The sequence below is a fragment of the Mycteria americana genome, chromosome 5, assembly GCF_035582795.1.
Source record: "Mycteria americana isolate JAX WOST 10 ecotype Jacksonville Zoo and Gardens chromosome 5, USCA_MyAme_1.0, whole genome shotgun sequence".
Lineage (NCBI taxonomy): Eukaryota > Metazoa > Chordata > Aves > Ciconiiformes > Ciconiidae > Mycteria > Mycteria americana.
Genome location: NC_134369.1, coordinates 29,021,002 through 29,045,487, shown reverse-complemented (window position 1 = coordinate 29,045,487; position 24,486 = coordinate 29,021,002). Strand labels below are relative to the sequence as shown.

General features: G+C 42.8%; 1 long non-coding RNA gene across 1 annotated transcript in view; it reads left to right on the top strand.

Annotated features, from left to right (window-relative positions):
* Positions 1-2,218: 2,218 nt before the first annotated feature.
* The window catches only part of LOC142409724 (uncharacterized), a 40,481-nt gene continuing 18,213 nt past the window's right edge, over positions 2,219-24,486 (top strand). The window contains exon 1 of the long non-coding RNA XR_012775750.1: positions 2,219-2,324. This is a non-coding gene — a long non-coding RNA (uncharacterized LOC142409724). The remainder of the gene's footprint in view (positions 2,325-24,486) is intronic.

Sequence of the window (24,486 nt, the reverse complement as noted above, 5' to 3'; positions counted from 1 at the left end):
TGATTCCCAGCTCAGCAGAACCTCACCTGCAGAGCTGCAGTCCGCAGAGGTCAGCAGTAATAGGGAGAGCACAGCCTTCCCCTCAAAGAGGCAAGGAATGGGTAACGTTACTGAGTCTGGACTCAAGCGTAAGCTGGGAAATAAGAGCAGCTGCTGCTCACGGAATCAAAGTATGATAAAAGGCAGGGGTTTCCATCTGATGTGAGTTCAGGAGTCAGTCAGGGCTCACAGACCCTGACACACAGTGGGGGAAAAATCGTGTGGCCTAAACCAGCAGCAGCTGCTGTATCACAGGCTTAGTGATTTCTCACACTCGTGACAGGCAGCTGCTTGGGAGCCGGTGTGGTCTCCAGCACCGCAGTGGGTCCCGCTGAGTTCCTGCAGGCATTGTAAATGGTGATTTTCCACTCTGAAAAGGCAGCGGGACTCATTCAAAACCAAGGAGGTGATATTGTGTGCTGCTCTACCTTGGTGCTGCCTGGGGGTGCAGGGGAAGAGGCAGCCAGCTGGTTGTGCTCCTGCCTTGGAGTGGTGTCTTATGCAGTTCTCCAGGTTAGGAACCTGGGAGCTGCTCATGCTAGTGCTCTCCATGGTGCAAAAAAACCTGGATCGCCCACATGGCAGCAACAAATGCTGGGCTGAGGTGCGCAACAGCCCCATTTCCTATTCCCGGGTGCTACAGATAGTCAACTGCCTCTCCACAGAGTTTGTGTAAAACAATTATACTGCTCCAGTAGATTTTTATAGCCTCTTTGCAGGGATGTAAATGTTTATTCGGAGTATAAAACCATGGAGAATCTGAATGTACGTCTCAATCTCAGTTCTTCTGCAGCTTCATCCAGAAGAGGAGCAGGTTGGTCACCATGCACCATCCTTTGAACCCACTGACCTTGGCTATATTCACATTAAATAAAACTGTGACTTAACTGCCTGCAAGCGTGGGGACTTTCTCCTTGAAAGCAGTATAAAACCATTGTCATGGTTTAGCCCCAGCTGGCAACCAAGCACCACACAGCTGCTCGTTCACCCTCCCCCCTGGTGAGATGGGGGAGAGACTCTGAAGAGCAAAAGTAAGAAAACTCATGGGTTGAGATAAGAAGAGTTTAGTAATTGAAATAAAATAAAAATAAATTGTAATGAAAATAAAAACAACTAGAGAGAGAGAGGAGCAAAATCCAAAGAAAAAAACAAGTGATGCAACCAACCAACGCCCAGCCAGTCCCCAAGCAGCGATCACTGCCCCACGGCCAACTCCCCCCAGTTTATATACTGAGCATGACATCATATGGTATGGAATAGCCCTTTGGCCAGTTTGGCTGTGCCCCCTCCCAGCTTCTTGTGCACCTGGCAGAGCATGGGAAGCTGAAGAGTCCTTGACTAGTGTAAAACATTACTTAGCAACAACTAAAACATCATGTGTTACCAACATTACTCTCATACTAAATCCAAAACACAGTACTACATCAGCTACTAGAAAGAAAATTAACTCTATCCCAGCCAAAATCAGAACAACCATGGAGATTTGGTCCATAAAATCTGTCTCTCAACTCCCTTTCACAGCTTTTATTGAAGTGGCTAACACTTAATGAGGCCTCAGAAACATTTGTCCAATTCTTACGGGTACTTGAGGACCTAAAACAAGTCCTGACTATGTGATTCCAGTTTTATTCTGCTGTGTTTGGTCAGCTTTTTAAGTTCTCTTGCTGCGAATAACCATCAGTTCCTTGATTTTCCTTTGAATTTGTTTTATCTGTCTTCTTTACAGTGCTCTGTAAGAACACTGACCTCATGGCACTGCTTTCCTTGGCAAGTGATGTCTTCAGCTCAAGTTGGAATGTGCAATTTGCATAAGGCAAGTAAAAAGCCATCTCACAGTTAGAAAGTAGAGCAGTATAATATAGAAGGAGGCTGCAGAGGAAAACATGTATCTCACAAAAAAATCATTAAAAGCAAAAGCAATTTATATTTAAATTGCAAGAAACTCTCCTCTAGGGGCCCTGGGAAGACAAATGCACAAATACTCTCAGATCAATATCAGGAAAAGAAAAACCCAAGCAAATAGCATAGCACATCTCTGGTGGAGACAGGGAGGACACAGATCCAAGATGCACAATGCAGCTGTGGCGGGGGGCGAGGAGGGTTGTATTCAGTCCTCAGGTGCAAAGAATAAAGACCCCTCTTCCAGCAGGTGACCAGCTATCCATAAACCAACCGAAAATGAGAACCTGCCTTCGCTAGCCATGTCTGACAGGGACCTCACATTGTCTACACCTGCTTCTCATGCTTAGCTCATTTGTATTTCTCTGCCTCCTTCAGTTCGGGAGGTGGGTAATCACGAGCTCTGTTAGCACGCTGAAGTACTGCTAATCTGTTTCGATGTGATCATGTAGCAGCTGTAACTTAGCAAAGTGCTGGGCAGTATTTGAAGTATGGTGTTTCTTTACTATTTTTATGTTTTGCAGATAGCTACTGTGTGTTAGCATATTCTTTTAATCAAAGTTCCCTTTTTCTTGATCCTGTGAGTGCCTTGAGGTGCTCTGTCTCCTGGGAGAGGCAACTGTATGGTGGTGTTACTGAAGTGGAAGGAGTGCTATCTCTGAATTCTTGTCTCTCTTTTAGGTGCTAAGAATTTGCTAATGTGTTGTGGCTGTTTTGTACAGCTGCTGTGATGCATAATCCTGTTTTAAATGGCCATCTTGTGGCTGCTTTGCATTAAGGGAGGGCATGCAGCTATTGAATTTCTCTTCTGGCAGACCTGCTATGTCAGTCCTGGTGAACAGGTATTTCCTATGTTATGCTGCATTGTTCTGACCTTGAATTCGCAGGCTTGTCTTCACAGACAACTGTTCCCACCCTGGTCAAGGGGAAGTTTATATTTTGTATGAAAAAGGTGCATGTAAGCAATTGTGAGAGAACCAGAAATCCTGGTTCTCTTTAGGCTCAGCTGGAAGTTAAATACTGCCTTCAGTGGGGCCTGAGAGTGAACCTGAGACTCACTGCTTAATTACTCCAAAAGGCAAAGCTTGGGGTTTCAAGTCTATTTTCTCCTTGCTGTCCTTCTTTATTCCTCCTCCCACCTTCTTTCTTCAATTTATTTCCTTAAAATAGCAGTTCTGTCTCTATTTTTCTTCTGCTTATACCTAGCCGTAATTTTAGGCACAGGCAAAATGGAGGGTGGCTGCCTACTTGGCTTTATGCCACCGTTAGACCTGGTGAAAGCGGTAGTGGCTGCTGCCGGGAGAGGTGTTGGGATATGGAGGTTGATAGCAACAGTTGGCTGAGAAAAACAAGGTAATGGAAAATCAATGGAAAAAACATTGCTCCTCTCAAAGGCGTAACTCTGCTCTTCATCCCAGTTTTGTCCTACCTGCTCTGGTAGTGAAAGTAACCTGGCCCTATCTTCTCATCCTCTAGTGGTACTTACGTTGCTAAGAATACTCAGGTCAACTCTGCTTATAGGCTTTTCCCCAGTAACAGTCAAGGGTAGTTTTACTGGAATTAAAGAAAAGCCCTTGCTCTTTTGACTTAAATGCCTGTTGGATCTGGGTTACAGCTTGTTAGAGACCTGCATCTTGACTTAAATTTCCATCAAATAAAATACTACCAGTGGGAGTCCTCTCTACAGGATTCTCCAGAAATCGCCAGAATAAAGACATTTCTGGTGATTTCATGTCCTAGTATCTTAATGCGTCTCATTTGTTTTACTGTTTGGTTTTCTTTCTTAGCTTAATAGGGGCAAATTGGGGAGAAACCTTTAAGTGGCCTTTGGAGCCTACTTTCTGTTTCGATGTTTAAAAAGCTGAAATGTAAATAAAATTGCTACTATTTGCCTTACTTTTATTAAATTCTAGGCTGTTCATATAAACCAAGATTGTTCATGCCAAACCTGTAGGCTAACCTGTAGCTTCTGGGCCGTGCTCCGGGCTTGTCTGTCTTCTGCACTGTTATTCCTTTGGTCTTGTTGAACACATTTTGCCTTTGGTTATATTCATTTTAGTTGGTGCAATAGTAAAAGGAATGAGTTTCTCTGAAGATGGCTGGAAAAGATTGCAAAGATGTTTGTTTAAAGATTTAGCAAGGGTCAATAGGAAGTGCATTTGTCTCCTGGTAAATTTATGATGAGGCCACAGCACCAGTTAGTTGCATTACCTGAATACAGTTGCTTGAACAGTCTGCTGTTCAAGGGTAGTTTTATAAGTGATTCTGTCTTCAAAGCTTGTGTGCATTTGTGAACTGTAAAGCTCTGTAGCAACATTTATGCAAGTTTATTTTTTCCTCACAGTAAATAAGTTTGAATCAACTACCGCTGTGCACTTAACAGCAACACAACACTTTTCACTCGCAGAGTGTTCACTGGGCAAAATTGGCCTCTAAAAGCAGTTGTGTTAGAAATGGGAATATACTTTATCCAGAAGAACCCCAAGGATAGAAAAAACCCCAATGACTCAAAGGTAGCGTAACAAATCACTGGCATAACCAGGACTTTCATCTGTTGACACCCTTTTTCAAAGTTATGAGGTATCTCTTGCTCACTGACAGCTTCCTCTAGTTGATGTGGCACTCTGCAAATCAGCCTAGGCTGAGGTTCTTAGCTTGTGAGTGCATCTCAAAAGCTAGGCTTATACAAATATGTTTATGCTTCAGTCAAATTTGGTTTTAAATCAGCTGCAGCCACCCTGGGCCAGTTCCCTAAGGATTTATTCAGCTTTTTATGTTACTTTTGCAGTCCATGCTGTTATAACTGCATAGCTACCACTGCCCAAATGAGCTAGTTTAAATCTGCATTGGGTTGCATTGTAGACAGCCTAAACCTCTCTCAGCAGAAGAATGCTTACTCAGTATTTCAGAAACTCAGTTTACCAGCGTAGCGAGCTGCCTGTGGGATTAGGAGGCTGCATATCTCTGCGTTCCTGTTGTTGAGAGTGTTTGCCCCTGGGTTTACTAGTCCTTGTGATTTGTGTAGTTATAAAAAAACTGCTTGCAAATGTTTGCATTAGAGATGTCATCTTCATCTGTCTGTGTAAATATGTTGCTGTTTCTGTTATTTCCCCAAACTGTTGATTGTTCATGTGTCATTTTCAGTGATCACACCCACTGAACTCCAGTGTGCAATAAATTACCTTCTGATCAAAATGGGTTCATTTGCCAAATGTTGCAGGGAAGCAGCCTGGCAGAAATTTATACATAGCTGATAAGAAATGTCAGAGCTGAATATTTATGTGTTAATTGCTGTACCAACAATATGCTTACATCCATAATCGTGCCTACAGGATCACCACAGAATTACCTCAATTAAAGACAGAAAAGATTGGTGTAGACAGATCATGTCAATCCATTCCCACGGTCTATTACAGGATTCCCCTGCCTTCCCCATAATGGCTTCTCAGGGCTTGTCCAACCTAATAGTAAAGGAATCAAGAGATGGAAGATTGCAGTATGTCCCTTGGGAGATATTTCTACTCTTGTAGTGTTTTTTTTCTGATGTTCATATCACATTCTAGTTTCCTTAATTTCATTCATATTAATATTCTTTTATTATAAATGATGATAATCACTGATATAAAAAGAATCTGTGTAGAATCAGTGCCATATTTAAATATCATGGTAAAGTAAATGTAAAACTTAACTGATGCACTCTGTAGATTCTGATCCTTTTTGGTTTTTTATAGCTGACATATGCTATCAAATATAAACTGCCACACCAGGACCTAACATAAACCAGTGTTACCCCTAAAAGTGCCCAGAGATTAAAAGACTCTGACAGTTGTTTGGGGTTTTTTTACTGTCAGCTAGATGCTTGAATACTTCCGACAAAAGCAACGTGACAAAGTGACTGTATTTCAGTATAATGTTATGTATTGAGGAGAGGTGTGCCAAAGAGTGGTATGGTTATTATTGCTATTAATGTGGCCATCCAGATATTTCTACCAAAGTGGAGAATGGTGAGTGCCATATGGATAATCTAGCAATGCTCAAGAGCTAAGATCGGCCCTTCACCACCTCCTTTATGGCTAAGCAGGGCCACATGATCTGCAAAACCAGCAGTTTCTTTACCACATCCACCAATAATCATGCCGTTCCAATGTTTCTGTGTATTTGTCCAGTAAATAGAACAATATTGCTACTTTACATTTATATTGCTATTTATTGAGTGTTGAACTGAAGGAACCTGTGTGTATTTCTTCTGCATATGCTTTTCAGAGGTGTATGTGTTACACGTTGAAGTACAGCATTGTCAATTTGTGCAATGGAACCGCTGTCAGTTTATATCATCTTTCCAAACAGTTCACTGTAAACTTAGTGGAACAAATGAGTGCATGCAGTCTGAGGAGGAGATGGGGATTATGTATCATCAAAGTGGTGTGAACTGCTGTGATGTTATTAGGCCTTTTTTTTAAAAAAGGCATGAACAGAAGCTTTAGTTGTTGTATTGCATGTTATTGTAAGAGCTGGATGAAACGTGCAAAAAATTCTATTTAATGCTATTAAAAATGTCATTTAGGTGACAAGAGTCTGGATACTCTTTTCTTTTACCTTTCCCTTTACTCAGACCTGTCTTCTCAAATCCGCTTCCTTGTGTAGCTTTTGCCCTCTGCTGGAATAAAGCAAATGCAAGCCTGTGTATTGCCACAGTAGTATTTGAAAAATGTGTGCTTGGTTTTGCTCTTCCTTAATGGGTGACATGAGTTTCAATTAAAGTTTGTGCTCATTTTGATCTAGAAAGCATAAAATACGCATGACTGCTGTGTGCCTGATTGCTCTGCTCTCTGCTGGCTGGAGGTCTGTTGTTTGGGTATAACCTTAACAATAGTGCCATGTGCTGGAAAACCTTAGGCTGCTCTGGTGGTTGGAGCCGGTGAAATACGTGGAACAAGAAGTCCTGTATGATCGCCCTTAGGTGATGATGGTCATCCCTAAGCTCAGTAGTTCACATTCATAGGTGCTTTTGAAACTGTGTAACGGCTCCCTAGCTGGTAGCATCTCCTCTCTGTTTTGTTATAACCAGAGGGAGTCACTGCCCTGTGTGTGGTGACATGGGCTGCATGCCACAGGTTGGGAGATGGGCACAGTGGCTGCTCCAGCCATTAGAAGCTACTGATTCTTGCTCTTAATGAATTGCAAATAACAACTCAAATACTTGATTAAAAAATTAATGTGCTCCTGTCTGGTTTTGTTGTTATCACCTGTAACCCCCACCTCCCCCCAAATCCTACAGTGATAAGGGCTTGAGCACTTGCAGTTAAAGCTTGCTTTAGAGTCATAGAATCATAGAATGCTTTGGATGGGAAGGGACCTTTACAGGTCATCTAGTCCACCCCCCGTACAACAAGAGCAGGGACATCTGCAACTGGATCAGGTTGCTCAGAGCCCCAGCCAACCTGACCTTGAATGTTTCCAGGGATGGGGCATCTACCACCTCTCTGGGCAACCTGTTCCAGTGCCTCACCACCCTCATTGTAGAAAAATTCTTTCTTAAATCCAGTCTAAATCTGCCCTCCCTTAGTTTAAAACCATTGCTCCTTGTCCTGTCACAACAGGCCTTGCTAAAAAGTCTGTCCCCATCTTTCCTATAAGCCCCCTTTACATACTGGAAGGCTGCTATAAGGTCTGCCCAGAGCCTTCTCTTCTCCAGGCTGAACAACCCCAACTCTCTCAGCCTTTCCTCACAGGAGAGGTGTTCCATCCCTCTGATCATTTTTGTGGCCCTCCTCTGGACCCGCTCCAACAGGTCCATGTCTTTCCTGTGCTGAGGGCTCCAGAGCTGGACGCAGTACTCCAGGTGGGGTCTCACCAGAGCAGAGGGGCAGAATCACCTTCCTCGACCTGCTGGACTCGCTTCTTTTGATGCAGCCCAGGATACGGTTGGCCTTCTGGGCTGCGAGCACACAGTGCTGGCTCATGTCCAGCTTTTCACCCACCAGTACCCCCAAGTCTCAGCAGGGCTGCTCTCAATCCCTTCATCCCCCAGCCTGTATTGATACCAGGGGTTGCCCCAACCCAGGTGCAGGACCTTGCACTTGGCCTTGTTGAACCTCATGAGGTTCACACAGGCCCACTTCTCCAGCTTGTCCAGGTCCCTCTGGATGGCATCCTGTCCTTCTGGCGTGTCAACTGCACCACTCAGCTTGGTGTTCCTCTGCTTTGTCCAGAGGGAGCAGTCCGATAGAGACCTAAATGTATCATTCCCTGTCTTTTAACTACGATAGGGTGCCCATCTAAGAGGAAACTATGGACATTTCTAGTGGACCCCATTTCTGGCAACTGTGATGGTGTAGGGGTGCCTCTGTAGTGCTGCCTCTGAGGCAACAATATGTCTTGAGCTTGTTATTGCTATGGTTGTCTTTGCTGCTATGCAGGTATTGCCGACAACTGGCTTCACTCTTTAACTCTCAGCCTCTTTTCAGCTCTACCCAGCTCCTGCTAGGGCTCTCCACTGTAGCGAACTCCTTTGTTGATGTCTTCCCTTCGTGCACAACTTCTCTCTCCTTGATCCTTCCCTCATTCTCTCTCTCTGTCTCCCCTCCCCCCTTGCCCCTTATGTTTGCTGGGCTTTGCAAAGAGTCCTCCATAAATGGATGCTGAGTTAGATCACTTCCTTATCAGAAAAATCTGTAGCCCCAGCTCTTCCTTTTTGTGTGTCAGGGGTGTAAACACTGTTGTTTTCATTTGCATCTGGTTTCTGAGGCAGACGCTTCATCTCTCTGTCTTAAGTAAACTGTGTTCACAAAAATGGAGAAGCTTAGCCTTAGCCCTTTCAGAAATTGTCCTCTCAAATCCTTCTGTGGAGAAGGAGAGGGAGGAGAAATCAATAACTTTACTGGAGGGGAGGGGGGCAGGAAATAACTGTATATAATCTTGCAAAATCCTATAAACAACTGAGTGCTGCCAAGACAATTCTCTGGGTATCATCTGTGCTCCTCAGTAAAGAACAGGCCACAGGAGAGGCCAGATTACCCTTCAAGCAAATAATCCTGGAGCCAGGAAGCAGATGAATTTCTCTCCCTTCTACCAGAGTTAGAAACTTTCAAGTCAGTCAGAGAAGGGCAGGAACAATAAACAGGCTCTGTGGTAACAGTATCTCAAACGTGCCGCAACAGCCTGGTTAAATAACAGTTAAGGTTGCATGGCCAAACCTGTCACAAATATTTCCAGAATGAAGTGTGGCTATGCAACCTTAATTCACCTGTAAGCATGTATCCGTCACAATGTAATCCTTAATTGCATTTCTCATAACATTCTTCCCCTGTACGGTATTGCATCAGCCTATGCACAGCAGCTGTCTAATATAGGGATGAATTGGGGGGATAGTAAAGGAGTGTTGCTGCAGCAGGCAAACAAAGTGTATATATAGGGGTCTGTACTGGGACCAGTACTGTTTAATATCTTTATCAACGAGAGAGATGGTGGGATCAAGTGCACCCTCAGCAAGTTTGCAGATGACACCAAGCTGAGTGGTGCAGCTGACACGCCAGAAGGACAGGATGCCATCCAGAGGGACCTGGACAAGCTGGAGAAGTGGGCCTGTGTGAACCTCATGAGGTTCAGCAAGGCCAAATGCAGGGTCCTGCACCTGGGTTGGGGCAACCCCTGGTATCAATACAGGCTGGGGGACGAAGGGATTGGGAGCAGCCCTGCTGAGAAGGACTTGGGGGTACTGGTGGGTGAAAAGCTGGACATGAGCCAGCACTGTGCGCTCGCAGCCCAGAAGGCCAACCGTATCCTGGGCTGCATCAAAAGAAGCGTGGCCAGCAGGTCGAGGGAGGTGATTCTGCCCCTCTGCTCTGCTCTGGTGAGACCCCACCTGGAGTACTGCGTCCAGCTCTGGAGCCCTCAGCACAGGAAAGACATGGACCTGTTGGAGCGGGTCCAGAGGAGGGCCACAAAAATGATCAGAGGGATGGAACACCTCTCCTGTGAGGAAAGGCTGAGGCTGAGAGAGTTGGGGTTGTTCAGCCTGGAGAAGAGAAGGGTCCAAGGAGACCTTATTGTGGCCTTTCAGTACGTAAAGGGGGCTTATAAGAAAGATGGGGACAGGCTTATTTAGCAGGGCCTGTTGCGATAGGACAAGGGGTAATGGTTTTAAACTAAAAGCGGGTAGGTTCAGACTAGATATAAGGGAGAGATTTTTTATGATGAGGGTGGCGAAACACTGGAACAGGTTGCCCAGAGAGGTGGTAGATGCCCCATCCCTAGAAACATTCAAGGTCAGGCTGGCTGGGGCTCTGAGCAACCTGATCCAGTTGCAGATGTCCCTGCTTATTGCAGGGGGGTTGGACTAGATGGCCTTTAAAGGTCCCTTCCAACCCAAAGGATTCTATGATTTAAGAACTGTCCTGGGCACCTACATTCAAGTACTGTTTCTGTGTTATACAAAGCCTTTCACTTAAACGGTGCTAAAACCAGTAACGGTGGTTACTGGTTTTGTGTGTTTGGCACCTAGGAAGTAATGAAGCCTGGGGTTTGACTTGCAGAAGCACTGACTATGTACAGATGTAGTTGGAATCTAGATCTATAGACAGATAAATAATCGTAGAGTTAGAAGAAAACAAGAGAGATGACTTGCATTGTGTGGTGGGATTGACTATACCTTTATCAGTCTTGGAGATGTTTGTCTAACTTGTTCTTAAAATCCTCAGTGACAGATCCTCCAAGCAGCCTAAGCGTGCTATTGCAATGTTTATGTGTGTTTAAAAAAAAAAAAAAAGTTTTCCAAGTGTTGTATCTTGATTATTCATCTTGCAGTAATGGATAGGACAAGACAAACAGGCTTAAACTGACACTGAGAGTGTATTACAGCCCTTTTTTTTTTTTTTTCTTTTGGGTAGCAGCCTTTTACATATTTGTAGACTTTTTGCTTCCCTCTGCCTTTTAAGGCTGTATGGTGCTTATCTGTCTAATCTGCTTTTTGTAGGTGGTGCATTTTATCTTTCTATCATTTTCATTTCTCTCACCTGGATGTTCTTTGACCAAATTTTATCACTCTTGAAGTGTCTTCCCCCAAATGGATGGAAATATTCCTAATGAGGCTTTATCAGTGCTCAGTACAATAGAATTAAATAATTAATTAATAATTAATTAATCAAGACACACTTCATGTGTCTTGCAGGCTCTTTTCAGTGTGATACAGGAAAGCAGGAATTTGCACTCCTATCTCATCTTGGATTTTAACAGGCACCAAACAGCTGTCCCACTGGTATTGTTTTCAGAAATGGGTGAAACAATGTGGCTCAAAACTTCCAAAATAATTCAGCTCAAGGGGAAAAAAGTGCTTCAAGCCAAGTAGTTGGAGTCTGGTGATTACAGGCAACAGGAAGGCTCAGGTGATCTTGAAATTAGCTGGTCTCAACTCTACCTGTAATAAGGTTATATGTAGCCTAAGTGTCTTTGCAGGCCTTCAGGCAGATTTTTCTTACCTTCCCAGAGAAACCTTAAATATCTTTATTGAATGAAGGTGGTCAGAAAGTGGGCACAACGGCATGAACTTCACCAGCCAGTAACTTCCACGGGAAACTGCTTTAGTGTTTGAAGAAAAATAGTTTGCCTAGTGAATCGCCATCCTTGTGTCTTGCACCATAGGGGTGTGTATGTGTTTTGGTTTTATTCTTTTGAGATCTCCCATGTAAGCTGACTAAATCAAAACTCTCCTCACATTGGATTCAATGCTGATAAAGATGTAATCTATCATGTTACAGCTGCTTTTAACATAGTGAAGTTAAGATGTGTACCTCTTTCGTATATGAGTAGAATTCTTTTACTAGAAAATAAATCTTCGGTACTGGTTGGTCAGTATAAACACATCAAATATCATATCCAGCATCTACTTCCCATATTCTGAAAAGCATTTGACTATTAGAGAAGGCCAACCCTTGACTTGGAGGCTCAGTAATTCTAACAAATATTTCAAATAAAAAGCAATGCCTTCTGTCAGCTGGTTCCAGCAGGTTGCTGGGTTTGTGTCGACAGGCTGTGCAGGGGGATGCACTGTGGTTCTCAACCCTTCATCAAGAATTTACAAGAATCTTTATAACACTTTATTCTGTGGTTAAAACCTTCTGCTGTTTAATTCTTGGTGTCTCCTTCCAAGTGATTATTTACTCAAATCTGGCATAAGAAATGGACTTAAGTAAAATGTTATCCACAAATTCTGGTGTCCAATTTGTATTAAACCCCATCAAGTGAAACAGTTCAGGGTTCTGGATCATTTGTGATGGTGGTCAGGCACTGTCGAGCCTCGTTACTATCAGACTCATTAACAAGATTGCTCAAAGCTGCTAGAGAAACTGTTGCATTAATGTTATGTCATCATCAATGTGAAGAGGAATAAGATTTGAGCTTTGAAAATGGTGGCAGGGAAAAATGAAGGACATAGTCTTAAAGGTGTCTTACTGCCTCATTCAGAACAGCAGTTATCTTTCTCAGACCCAGATACCAAGACTGACTGGATACAAATAAAAGAAAGACTAAAATTTTCTTAAATATGTTAGACTTCTCAGTGATGCTTCTGACATCCAGAAACATGAACATCATAGAACCAGATGCAATTCAAGTGGAAGGCTGAGGAGATCCCCTACTTATGCAAACACTCCCAAGTGTTTCTCCAGGAGATCAGATCTGTGTTCAATAGTACTGAATTGACCTGGACAGGCTGGATCGATGGGCTGAGGTCAATTGTATGAGGTTTAACAAGACCAAGTGCAAGGTCCTGCACTTGGGTCACAACAACCCCATGCAACGCTACAGGCTTGGGGAAGAGTGGCTGGAAAGCTGCCAGGCAGAGAAGGACCTGGGGGTGTTGGTTGACAGCCGCCTGAATATGAGCCAGCAGTGTGCCCAGGTGGCCAAGAAAGCCAATGGCATCCTGGCTTGTATCAAAAATAGCGTGGCCAGCAGGAGTAGGGAAGTGATCGTGCCCCTGTACTCGGCACTGGTGAGGCCGCACCTCGAATACTGTGTTCAGTTTTGGGCCCCCCACTACAAGAGGGACATTGAGGTGCTGGAGCGAGTCCAGAGAAGGGCAACGAAGCTGGTGAAGGGCAACGAAGTCTTATGAGGAGCGGCTGAGGGAACTGGGGTTGTTTAGCCTGGAGAAAAGGAGGCTGAGGGGAGACCTTATCGCTCTCTACAACTACCTGAAAGGAGGTTGTAGAGAGGTGGGGGTCGGTCTCTTCTCCCAGGTAACAAGTGATAGGATGAGAGGAAATGGCCTCAAGTTGCGCCAGGGGAGGTTTAGACTGGATATTAGGAAATTTTTCTTCACCGAGAGGGTTATCAAGCATTGGAACAGGCTGCCCAGGGAAGTGGTTGAGTCGCCATCCCTGGAGGTATTTAAAGGAAGTTTGGATGAGGTGCTTAGGGACGTGGTGTAGTGGTGGTCTTGGTAGTGTTAGGTTTATGGTTGGACTCGATGATCTTAAAGGTCTTTTCCAACCTATACGATTCTGTGATTCTGTGAATTTTGCAAACCTTTGGTAGAACACTTCTTACAGAATGTAGCCTGAGTCTTGCTAGGTAAATGGAACATTTTTCTTCTTCATTTAATTGTCTGTCATCCATCTTTAGTTGCTGTAATTGATGTGACTCAGCAGAAACCATTGATCATGGTTCTTAATGATCCTTTATTAACTAATCAGGTCAGTGAAGCTCTGAAATAGATCCAAGATAGCCCCAATACTGAGGGAAGGCATGCTAAAACTCTTACTTTTGTAAGTTAATTGCTGTTACCTATTCTTCTTTTGTATTCACTCACATACTTGGAGCAATGGGAGTCCCTCATGTTTTAAGGAGACTGCAAGCATGCACTTTGTTAGGCAAAGGATGATTTTACTTTGACAGACAATGGCATTTCTCTCTTACCGCTTCCTGGGAAACTGCTACCTCAGATCATATTCGGTTGCCTACATACCCTAGTCATGGTTCTGCCTGAAAACTCCTGAGGATAATTGCTTAGCTGTGGATCCCCTTGCAGTGTTCTCAGCCAGTCCAATTCAGAAACAGTGTAGTGAGGAGCATCAGCATCTCTACGGTATCTGGACTGATTTGACAAAAGCATGTAATGCTTTCACTTGATCTACTCTCTGAAAGTTGGAGTCAGTTGGACTGTTGTGATATTCTTTTAGCCTGTTCTATTCATGATGGGAGAGATCCTGTGCAATAGGAAATCCTTCAGTGGAGCTGCTTGTGAAAGATGGAGTTGAGCAGGGTTGTATATGCATATCTACTCAACTTCTCTCTTCAGTACTGCGGATCTTGACCTTAGCCTGTGGCATACTGAGGGTAATTTGTTCAGCCCTAGCAAAGTTATTCAAATCGGAGTTTTGTAAAACCAGCCAGCAGCAGATCTACAGGGTTTCACTGGCTGCTTTATAACATCATTCAAACATTTAAATCTTGCTATTGGTATCCAAAGGGAAGGCCATATTTCAGCTTGCCCAAAGCTAGCTCTGCAGCCCTTTATTTGTTGTTGTTGCAGACTCAAAACTGCACTGTTCTTGATATTTTTCTCTCTCCTAATTGATGATAAATACCTCTGCGTTTCTGCAAAACAAGTGTATCTCAAAAGATATTTGCAAAATTTTCTTTTGCATGAAGGAGGAGTACAATGCTCGGTACAGGTCACTGATTTAAATCTTTGGTTGAATTCACTTGCCACAAGCTAGGCAAATTCCAGAATGCCCAAGCAGGTCTTCTAAGTTAGCTTGCTTGTGGTGACAGACCACCTGAGTGACAGTGCAAGGACAACCCGAAGTCCTCCCTTTCAGCATGCCAGATCAATAATTGTGAGGGATAAGCTTTGAGACATCTGGAGACAAATCTTTACTTGTGCTAGCATAGCTCTTGACATGAAACATGCAGCTAAGCTGGAGGTCAGGAGAAAAAAGATGTTCAGAGAGATTCTGTTGCCACATCTCGGTCATCTAAAAATCACATGTTCAGCTTGTAACCATGCATGTTATGTGCAGGATGATGAAACTAAATATGGATATTTAGCACTGAAGAAATGGAAATTGTTGATTAATAAAATGAAAGAGAGAACTAAAGGGAATTAATAATTTTTTTTGAAATGTTCTTTGATATTCCAGTATGACCAATGTTGTGCTGCAGTCAGTGCCCTTCTGACTGAACTGAAATGAGCTGTTTCTGACAACACTTTAAAACAATGAATGTGCTCTATTTCTTAGCATAATGTATACCTGCACTCTTAAGCATAAACTATATTGCCTTGTGATGGCAGCTCAATGGTGTCTGTAAAATGATTGGACGACTTGAGCCTAGCTAAGGCTGGAGTGGAGCCTATGTTGCATAAACCCCCTTAAAAACCAGAAGCCTAAAGTCCAACACCCTGTGCAAAAGGACTGAACTGCCTGTAGAAACAACTTTTGTTCCCTTTTCCTCTCCGTTTGCCCTCTACAACAGCAGCACCAATGCACATGTGAGAAGCCCTACGTGTGGGTGTCATGCAGTTGTGTAGTTCAGACTCTAAACAGAGGAGTTGAGTCTCTGGAGCCATTGATCTTTCCTTAGAGCTAAATTCAGGATATATTTTATGTTTTGGAAATTGTAGTATAAACTGACAGGCTTGAGCAAAGCTGAAGAGAATAATATCGAGATAGAGAGGAGGCATTTGTAGACCAAAGAATGAAAAACAGTCTAATCCGATTGAAAGAGACTTTGTACCCAGTGCTGCATACAGTTAATAAGATATAGTTGTATGCCTTGCTGTATTGGGACTTCATTGTACTGTCTGTGCATCGCTATTGTATTTAAAAAAAAGGGGGGGGGGGATTGGGTGGGGAGAGGCAACAAGACTCTAATCTTTGAGAACATGCAATAGAGGTCACCCCCAGGCATGCCAACAGACCTGGCGTAACAGCTTGTCCACTGTTTCTCAACCTTGTAGATCAAAACAGTTCTGTTGATGTGGTAAAGAAAAAAAACACAGCTTCCCTGTGCAGTGGTGCTCTCTGGTGCTGTAACAGTGCCTGCCCGCATGCTGACACTGGCCATGAGGACCTTTATTCAGATTAAAGGATTATTGAGTGGTGCCCAATTCAGCTCAGGATCTTGAGAATGCAACGTATCTTGAAGCTTCTTATTTGTGGACAAATGAACTTCTTCCTGTTATTGGTGGTGCTGTCTGATTTTAATTTCAAAGGTTAATCAGTTGTAGACGTATGTAGCAACCGGATTTCAGTCAAGAAGGCAAACTTTAGAAGTTGAGACGCTGTAACGTATTAATGGTATATGTGGCAGTAACACATTCTGGTAAGTGAGATCCTGTAGCTTCATCATTATTATTAAATGGAACTATTTGTAAATTGACTTGCTCTCCTGGGGAGAGACTAGTTTTGGGGTTTTATTGTTATTTTTTAACTCTTGGCCAAACTTGAAATGTAAATGTAAAATATCAAGAGTTTGGTATTCAGCTGATTGAGGTCTCTCAGCTCTAAAGGTTGGTCTCAGTAGTTAGACCTCTGCTCCCGGGGGGTGCCCCGTAACTGTGGCATCTCCCTTTTCTCTTGTACTTGGGAAGGGGAATAAGAGATGTTGTGCAAGACGTCTGGGCAGCAGAAGAGAAAAAGGACCCTAGGATGGCTAAGGTCATCTGTCACTGAGGTAGCGCATTCAAACAATTGTAGATTAATGTTGAACTCATCCGAAACTGAATAGCTGATTCTACTTGAAAAGAATCAAAGTGTTTTTTCTTTTGCATCAGCTTCGCTCAGATTTTTTGTTTAGGCTTTCAAAATGTTCCCCCAGAAAATTTCCCTGAAGAAATAGGGTTTTTTACTGAAAAATTCTTCAGCCTGATCTGTCACTCAAGTCTAGCATCTCTCAGGGTCTTGTAAAAATGTTCAAATTGTGCAAATCTCTGTCATAAGATCTACACAGTCTAAATATATAAATAGATAAGGGGTAGGGGGTAAAAGGAACCACTTGCAATGAAATGAATCTGGTAGTTGTCTGTCACATCTTTGTCAGATAAACAAATCATATTTATTTGAAGTTTCACATTGTTTTGACAAACTTCTATGCTGGATGCCAAAGCTTTTGGACCTGAACCCAAAGCTTGTCTACAAGTAGCAGATATGGCAATACCAAAAGAAAAGGCAGAGCAAGCCTGAGTGCCTCTGATAGGAGAGTCTGGGGTGACAAACATTTTAGAGAGGTCTGTGCCTAAAGGTGTGGGTCTGGATGTCCCATATAAGGGCTAGTTCTTAGTGCCCCAAACAGCTATGCTTCGTGGTAGACTAGGCATGTTGTGTAGCTGAGAGGAGGCTGAAGAGCAGCGTAGAGGAACAAGCTGAATTGCTCTTCTCGTGTTGGGATGAACTGGCTTTACAGAGACCTGTGAATGGTAATACTGCCTAGAAGGCTGAAACTGCAACTATTTTATTTTGATGTGGCTGGGTAAAATAGATTGTGGAAGACATCTGCTTTGGAAATGTATTTGGCACAATAAATAACATTTACATGACTCTTCCAGGAAATATCGCTGTGACATTTACTATGTGGTGTTTTTTTTTTTTTTTTAACCTGTATCCTTACCTAACCTTTTTTGAGACTGAGAGATCAGCTGCTTTAAAGAGGTAGCTCATACTTTCCTTCCCTTCTCTGAGGAGTGGTTTTATTATTATCATGAGTGCTACAGAGCCGTATGGCATTTTGCAGACACTTCCAGATAGTTACTCAAAGGGATTTATAATTTCATCCCTGATCCTACACTGAGTTTTTCAAGAACCATCCGTTGGGTCTTGCAGAGCCATGGCAAAGTGAGTGAAGTGCCCTAAGGTTTTAGGGTTTAAGTAAATATAGTACAACAAGGGAAAACAAGAATAGCAAATACTGTCCACACTTCAGCCCCTGCCAAAGGACCTGAGCAGATAAAGAAAACAGCAATGAGTGTGTATGAAATGCTTATTTTTACCTTTGTATCTTTTTAATCCTTCATTTAAAAAGAACACATATACAAGACAACTCAATGAATTTGTAGGCTAAAATCTAGAAATAGCAGGATAAAGAGCCATGTGATGATGAATGGTAGAAAGCAAATTCCAAGAAGAAAATAGAGGAATGAGAATCCAAAGTTTTGATTTTTGGATTGTATCTATATATCATGAACAATAGAAAGTCACATAAATTTTAGTTTTGCTGTTTCACAATATTTTGGCAATGATCTTGACGTTTTGGGTTGAGTCACATAAATGTTTAATAATCTTGTATGCTTTTCTTTTTAATATAAACTTTTTGACACAACAGTTCACAATATGAGCCCCTGAAGAAGCAAAACACAGGCTACAACTAAGAACCCTGAATTAATATAAATAATCATTTTGGGGAGTCTGGCTCATGATTTTTTGCCATGTGGCTTGCAACATTAGGAAGTTAATTAAGAAAATAATTGTTGCATTTGTAGCTGCAACGTCCTCCTCCACTAAAGGACCTTGAGATGAAATTAACCTACCAATAATAAATATATACAGGGAAAAGATCATTGTAATGGCAGAAACCCGTGGAAAAAATGCTAGTAGATGTGGATATAAGTTTCCTGCCAGGTGTGTGTGGGGGAAAAAGCAGTCACCTACAGAATGCCTTTCCCTGCTTTCTTATGAGCTTTGGAGTTATTGTTTATTCCTTCTTCCACATCTTCTGGGCTGCTCTTTTTCTAGCTCTTCTGTTCTGTGTTTGCTGGAGTGCATGCCTTACCAGTCAGTACCTTGTTGTTAAAACAGAACTGTCCCCCATGAGGTTCTGGTGTCATTGCCATTGGGAAAAATCTTCAACCCAAGAGGAGAACCCGTCCTCTTCAATGCACATTTCCAAGAGTTATTAGTATAAACAACCTTCTGACATCCTTAGGGCTTCTTAGTTCTTTATAGCCTTTCCGTCTTTACTGGTTTCATGGTTCCCATTAATATCAGCTACTTTGTGCCATTGCCAGACTATGTGTGACCTTCCTATGCTACCTTGATCTCCTCTGTGCAGAAAGTCTCCTTCTGCAAAAGGCTGATATTCAAATAAAATGTAAGTGGCAATGATGACCACTTGCATGTATAACAGCAAAGTGAACCCTTCCATACATCCTTGTATGCTTGATATGGGCATTCAGCTATTGCTGAACACTACTTACACAGCATCAAGCCCTTCTCTGTTTCTCATGCTGCCCTGCCAGCGAGTAGGCTGCGGGTGCACAAGAAGCTGGGAGGGGACACAGCCGTGACAGCTGACTTGAGCTGGCCAGAGGGATATTCCAGACCATATGACATTGTGCTTAGCAATAAAAGCTCGGGGAAAGGAGGAGGAAGGGGGGATATTCGGAGTTATGTCATTTTTTTCCCCAAGTTGTTGTTACACGTGCTGAGGCCCTTCTTTCCAGGAAAGTGCCTAGGTATCTGCCTGCCAATGGGAAATAGTGAATAAATTCCTTTTTTTTCTTTGCTTGTGTATGCATCTTTGTTTCACCTATTAAACTGTCTTTATCTCAGCCCGTGAGTCTTCTCGCTTTTGCCCTTCTGATTCTCTCCCCCATCAATCTTGGAGGGAGTGAGCAAGTGGCTGTGTGGGGTTTAGCTGCCTACTATACCTCATGTTTAGCCACCACAATACCTCATGTCCAGATATAGGAATACTGATCAATTAAAGGAGTTGGGATACTATATAGGCATGTTAAAATGAAGATTAGGAAAGGGGATTACAAGAAGGAGTAAGGCTAAGGAGTCCTTTACACTATATAGGTCTCCACCCCTGAAGAGCTGGACACATTATTGCTATCAGGTGCTGTATGGACCAGGTTGTTATCTTGAGTGTGGTTGCAGGACAGAAGGATTTCATAGACTAGGTGACTCCAGGTCTAATTGCACCCTTTGACTGATGAATTCTGGTACAAAAGCATGTCTGATAGCCCAGAGCTTACTGATATGAAGGAATCGGACCAGGATTCACAGCAAATGTACCCAGATGCTTTTGGCCTGTTCTTGCCAGCTTTCTGCCCTGATAGCATTCTAGCTGCCAGGAATACTGCAGGAGGAGACTGGTTAAACACTGTTGGGCTTTCCTTCAATAACAGTGGCTGCTGTTGCCTGCTGAGAAGTAGGAAATTATATGTATTTCTTTTTGCCACAAGGTACCACTGTTGTGGGCAGATGTGTGGTATTATTTCCCTTTTTTTGGTAATAACTTTTATTTGCATGCTCAGAAGGGCAAACACGTTGACTTAACTCTCACCAATCCTCCTCCTTCTTCCCCTCTGCCCATATACGCAAACCTACTTTTGGCAAATAACATTGTGGGGATTTTAAACACGTCAGGATTTTCTCTTCTTGTCCCCACCACGCTTTCCCCCTTCTTCCCACACCTTTTCTTTTAGTATTTCAGTAAAGGAAAATATCATGTGGAGATATATTATATTGCCAAATATCTTTTTGTTATTCTCCTTTGTCAGTGAAGAACCAAAGGCAGTAGAGGAGCAGGGAGCATTTGTGCTAGTGTGGAATCATGCCAACAGAGCATGTACTCAGACTTCTAAAACTTGTAGTTTAAGGTCTCATGTTTAGTAGCCCTTCTATCACGTGGTGCATCTGAATCATTGAGGGAATGGGCGGGGGGGGGAGAGAGAGATATTCCTTTATTTGTAAGCTCTGCTTCAAACCTACTCCATGTCAGCAATGCAGAAAACCTGCCTGTATAGCTTTTAGGGCTCGTATAGGAAAGAACATGATACTCTGTTTTGTTCTTTCCGGACAGAAATGGCTAGGATTACATTTGTCACAAGTGACATCACTGTGCTTTTTTAAAAGTGAGGCTAAAGCTCAATGAACATGTGAAATGAACAGTATCCTTTTTATCTTTGTGTCTCTTTCTCTGCCTACAAGTGCCCATATATTTTGCAAGTGTACCCCAAATAACCATGTTATATCTCTTGCCATGGACAAGTAAAAGACGGCAGGTCCTACAACTGCCCACCCAGATTTTTTGGCAGTATTGAGTGGAGTGTTCAGAGAGCAGGATGTTTTGTGAACAGTTTAGTCTGTAGTCTGGTCCCTACTTATTCCAAGTTGCATCAGTCACAACACTGAACAAATGCAGAGAAATGCTTTTCAGTTATCCTGCTTGTTAGATTGGTTAGATATCTCACACATCTCCTGAGTCATGAGGGCAGCGGTCACTGTGTTTGGAAAAAGCAGTGAGGGGAAGGCTGATGACATGTGGGCAATGAAGCCCAGTATTTGTGGAAAAAGCAGTGGCAAGTGATCTCTTGGGTATCTGCCCTAAACATAAACAGAATTTTTAGACTGAGGATTGTTTGTGTTGTGATTAAAACTGGCTATTTCCCCTGTGTCCTCCCCCTCCCCCTCCTACCCCTTGCAGTTTCCCTGGAAAAATACTCCATTTATCACAACTAGAAATTTCTGGCAGTGTATCAGTTCTGATCAAACTTACCAAGAACATTCTCAGAAACAGGATGAGTTGTAGGGAGGGTTTGCAAGAATTGACTACAATAATCGCTTGAGTTTTGCATGCTTGTTGCATACGACAAACTTAACTATGTGATGACTATTTTAGAGAGCTCCCCCCTGCCCCTTTTCCTCTCCCTTTAAATGTCTGGTATCGTTCTCGTGCAGAATGGAAATACTTTAAAAATCTTGAAAAATGGCATTGCAATACCAAAAACATTTCCTTCTCTGATCTGGTTGAGACTGGAAATCCTGAAAGAAGGTGATGTAAGATGTAGACCACATAATGCTCTCGTGGGATGTGACGTTTTCAGGCTTCCTACGTTCTGTGTGCAGCTAATCCATTTCCATTGGCATCACAGCTGCAGATTAGGCAGCGTGCATCTGCACACACCTTTTATAGGGCAGAAGTAGTCCTCTGGGGCTGACAACCTTCTCATTTGCTGCTCTGGCCCATACAACTCTGAGTCACAATCCCATGTGGGTGGATGTCAGCCATTTGAAAGGCTTAGCTCTTAAAGGAGTTAATGTAGTTCTTAACTATATTTAAAAAAAACCAACAACTTTGTATTTCTTTTGTGGAGAAGCATCCTATATCATTAGCTCTCAACCTGTATTAGTCCAATAAAAGCAATTAGTTTTCCCTATGGCAGAAAGCCTGCTCAGTATTTGGCAGCTGCCCTTGGAGCATATCCTTGGAGCAGATGGCTGCTTGCCTGCCAAATAAGATACAAATTAGATTTCCAGATGATTGAATGACGGTGGCAGGAAAGCAGCCATTCATCTTGACTCCTCCTCTATTGCAAATCTGGTTAATCAGCGAGAACGTAACCACTCACCGTTAGTGAATGCACTCTGCACAGCCAAGATATCAGTGGATGGGCCCCATTGGGAGAAGGTGGGATAAGTTAAAAGGAAATGTTTTGCTCTTTGTAAACATTTGGTTTATAATGAATACCAAATCTGTCTTCTACGCGAGCGAATTGCCAAGCCTGATTTAGTCCATAAGGAAAGCAAGAAATTAGTATAATAGACCAACAGTCCTGATACCTTGTCTCCGTCGAAGTCCTGCACTGGCTCGTAACTAGGCTGAGCTTCCATGAGGCGGGAGGATAACTATGGAGCTGTATTGTGAGGCAGATTTATTTATGATCAGCTTTTAGGTTCAAGCACCAACCCCCCATTAGGTGCATTTGTGTATCTGTGATCAAAGCATACGGGAGTGCACTCTGCTTGGCCCAGGATGACAAGCAAGCAACCTAGTAACCTGTACTTCTCTTATGTGTTGTTTCTGTATTTTAAAAAGATGTATCTTTATATTTGAACATGGTTGTTTCAACATAGTCAAAGGTGAGCAGGTGATTGCTGCAGGTAAACGTAAGAGCTAGACAAAGGGCTTTAGTTCTGTTCCAAAACCCTTGGAAACGACCACAGACTCACCACACACTTGTGAAGTGGAGCCAGGTTCTGCTTGGAACTTCATGTTCTAGCTAGATAACTGGGAAAAAAGCAATGAAAACAAAATAGCCTTGAAAACAGAGTTGGGGGAAAAAATAGAAATATTTTTTTCCCACGGTCAAAAAATAAATACAGTAGGACCACTAGGATGCTCACTTGAACAAATGTGTTTCCAATGAAGTTAACAGAGTTACACTGGTACAATAGTGAAGGGAATCTGGCTTAGCACAGAAGTCAGGGATTAGATCTTCAGTTGATGCGAGCAGATGTGGTTTCTACTGACGTCCATGAGGTTACGCTAATCCGCAAAAATTGAAAGATCTGGCCCCAGGACAACTATAGCCTAGGGACTGCTTCTGCTGTTCCATATTCAAAATGCAGGTTTCTCTATATCTTTATCTTCTCTTCCTTTCATATAAATAGTGGGGAGAGAAAGATTTGTAAACCTGCGCCAATTTAATGAATCTCATTTTTAATATTCTTTTCTTCCAGAGATTAATTCTTTCTACTTAGCGTATCGATGCCTATTTAGCTGTAAAAGCAACTGTGTTAAAGTTACTGTGCAGCAAACAAAAAAAAAAGAACCTTAAAAAGATAGAGAAAAATATTCGTTGCGGCTGTATCTAAAAATGGTTTGTCAATTTTCTACCCTTCATTAAAAATGTATTAACTTCCAAAGCTGTTCTTCGACCTAAAGAGACTAAAGAAAGACTAGAGCTAAAGAAATACATATAGTTATTTAATTTTTAAAGAAGAAATCTAGAGAGGATGAGGCCAGAGTCAGCACAAAGCTTTTCAGTAGGGTCAGCAACACTCAGGTTTGCTGTCCCAAGGGTAGCTGGGGAGTGGGTTGCTGAGACTGGGTGGAGGAAAGGCAGGGAGGGCTCAGCAGCGTTCGAGGTGGATGCGGGGTCTGGGCAAGGGAAGGACAGCTGGATGACCACAGGAGCTCTGTACAGGGGACAGAGCGAGGAGTTTACAGCAGGATGTCAGAGATTAGCAAAGGTCTTGATAAATCAAAATGTTTTAAATCAAAATAATAGCTTTAAATAGTTTTAAATAGTTTTAAATCAAAATAAACATAAAGTAAATCAAAATAATAGCTAGTATGGAAGGTGATGAGGAGGGAGTCAGCAGGGTTTGGGGAAGGTATGTGGGGTTTGGGGGGGTTCTCTCTTCTTTTCTCCACCTTTTTCTACACAGCTGTTTCTCCCCCACTCTTTCCTCCCTCCTGCGAGGAGGGATTGTGTGATGAAGTGGCAGGGCCAAGAAGAAGTTCCACAGGAGGGTCCCAGAGAATCAGGCTTTCTTCTCCTGCTTGTGCTCAGGATGGGGCTGCAAATGAAGGTGGCAGCAGCTGTTGCTGTTGTGGGGCTGCCTTAAATATCCCTCAGCAAAGGCAGAACTGTGCCAGCAAGAGGCCTGCTGTGACGGTCACAGAAGAATCACACAGCGGCAAAGCAGGGCGGTTTGCTACCCCAGGCTGCGTAGTGTTTTTTGTGTATAGGTTCTCTGGATGAGACTTCAAAGTTTGGCTGTGCTCTGAAAAGGAACTAGAAGGGCTTTATAGTTTCCA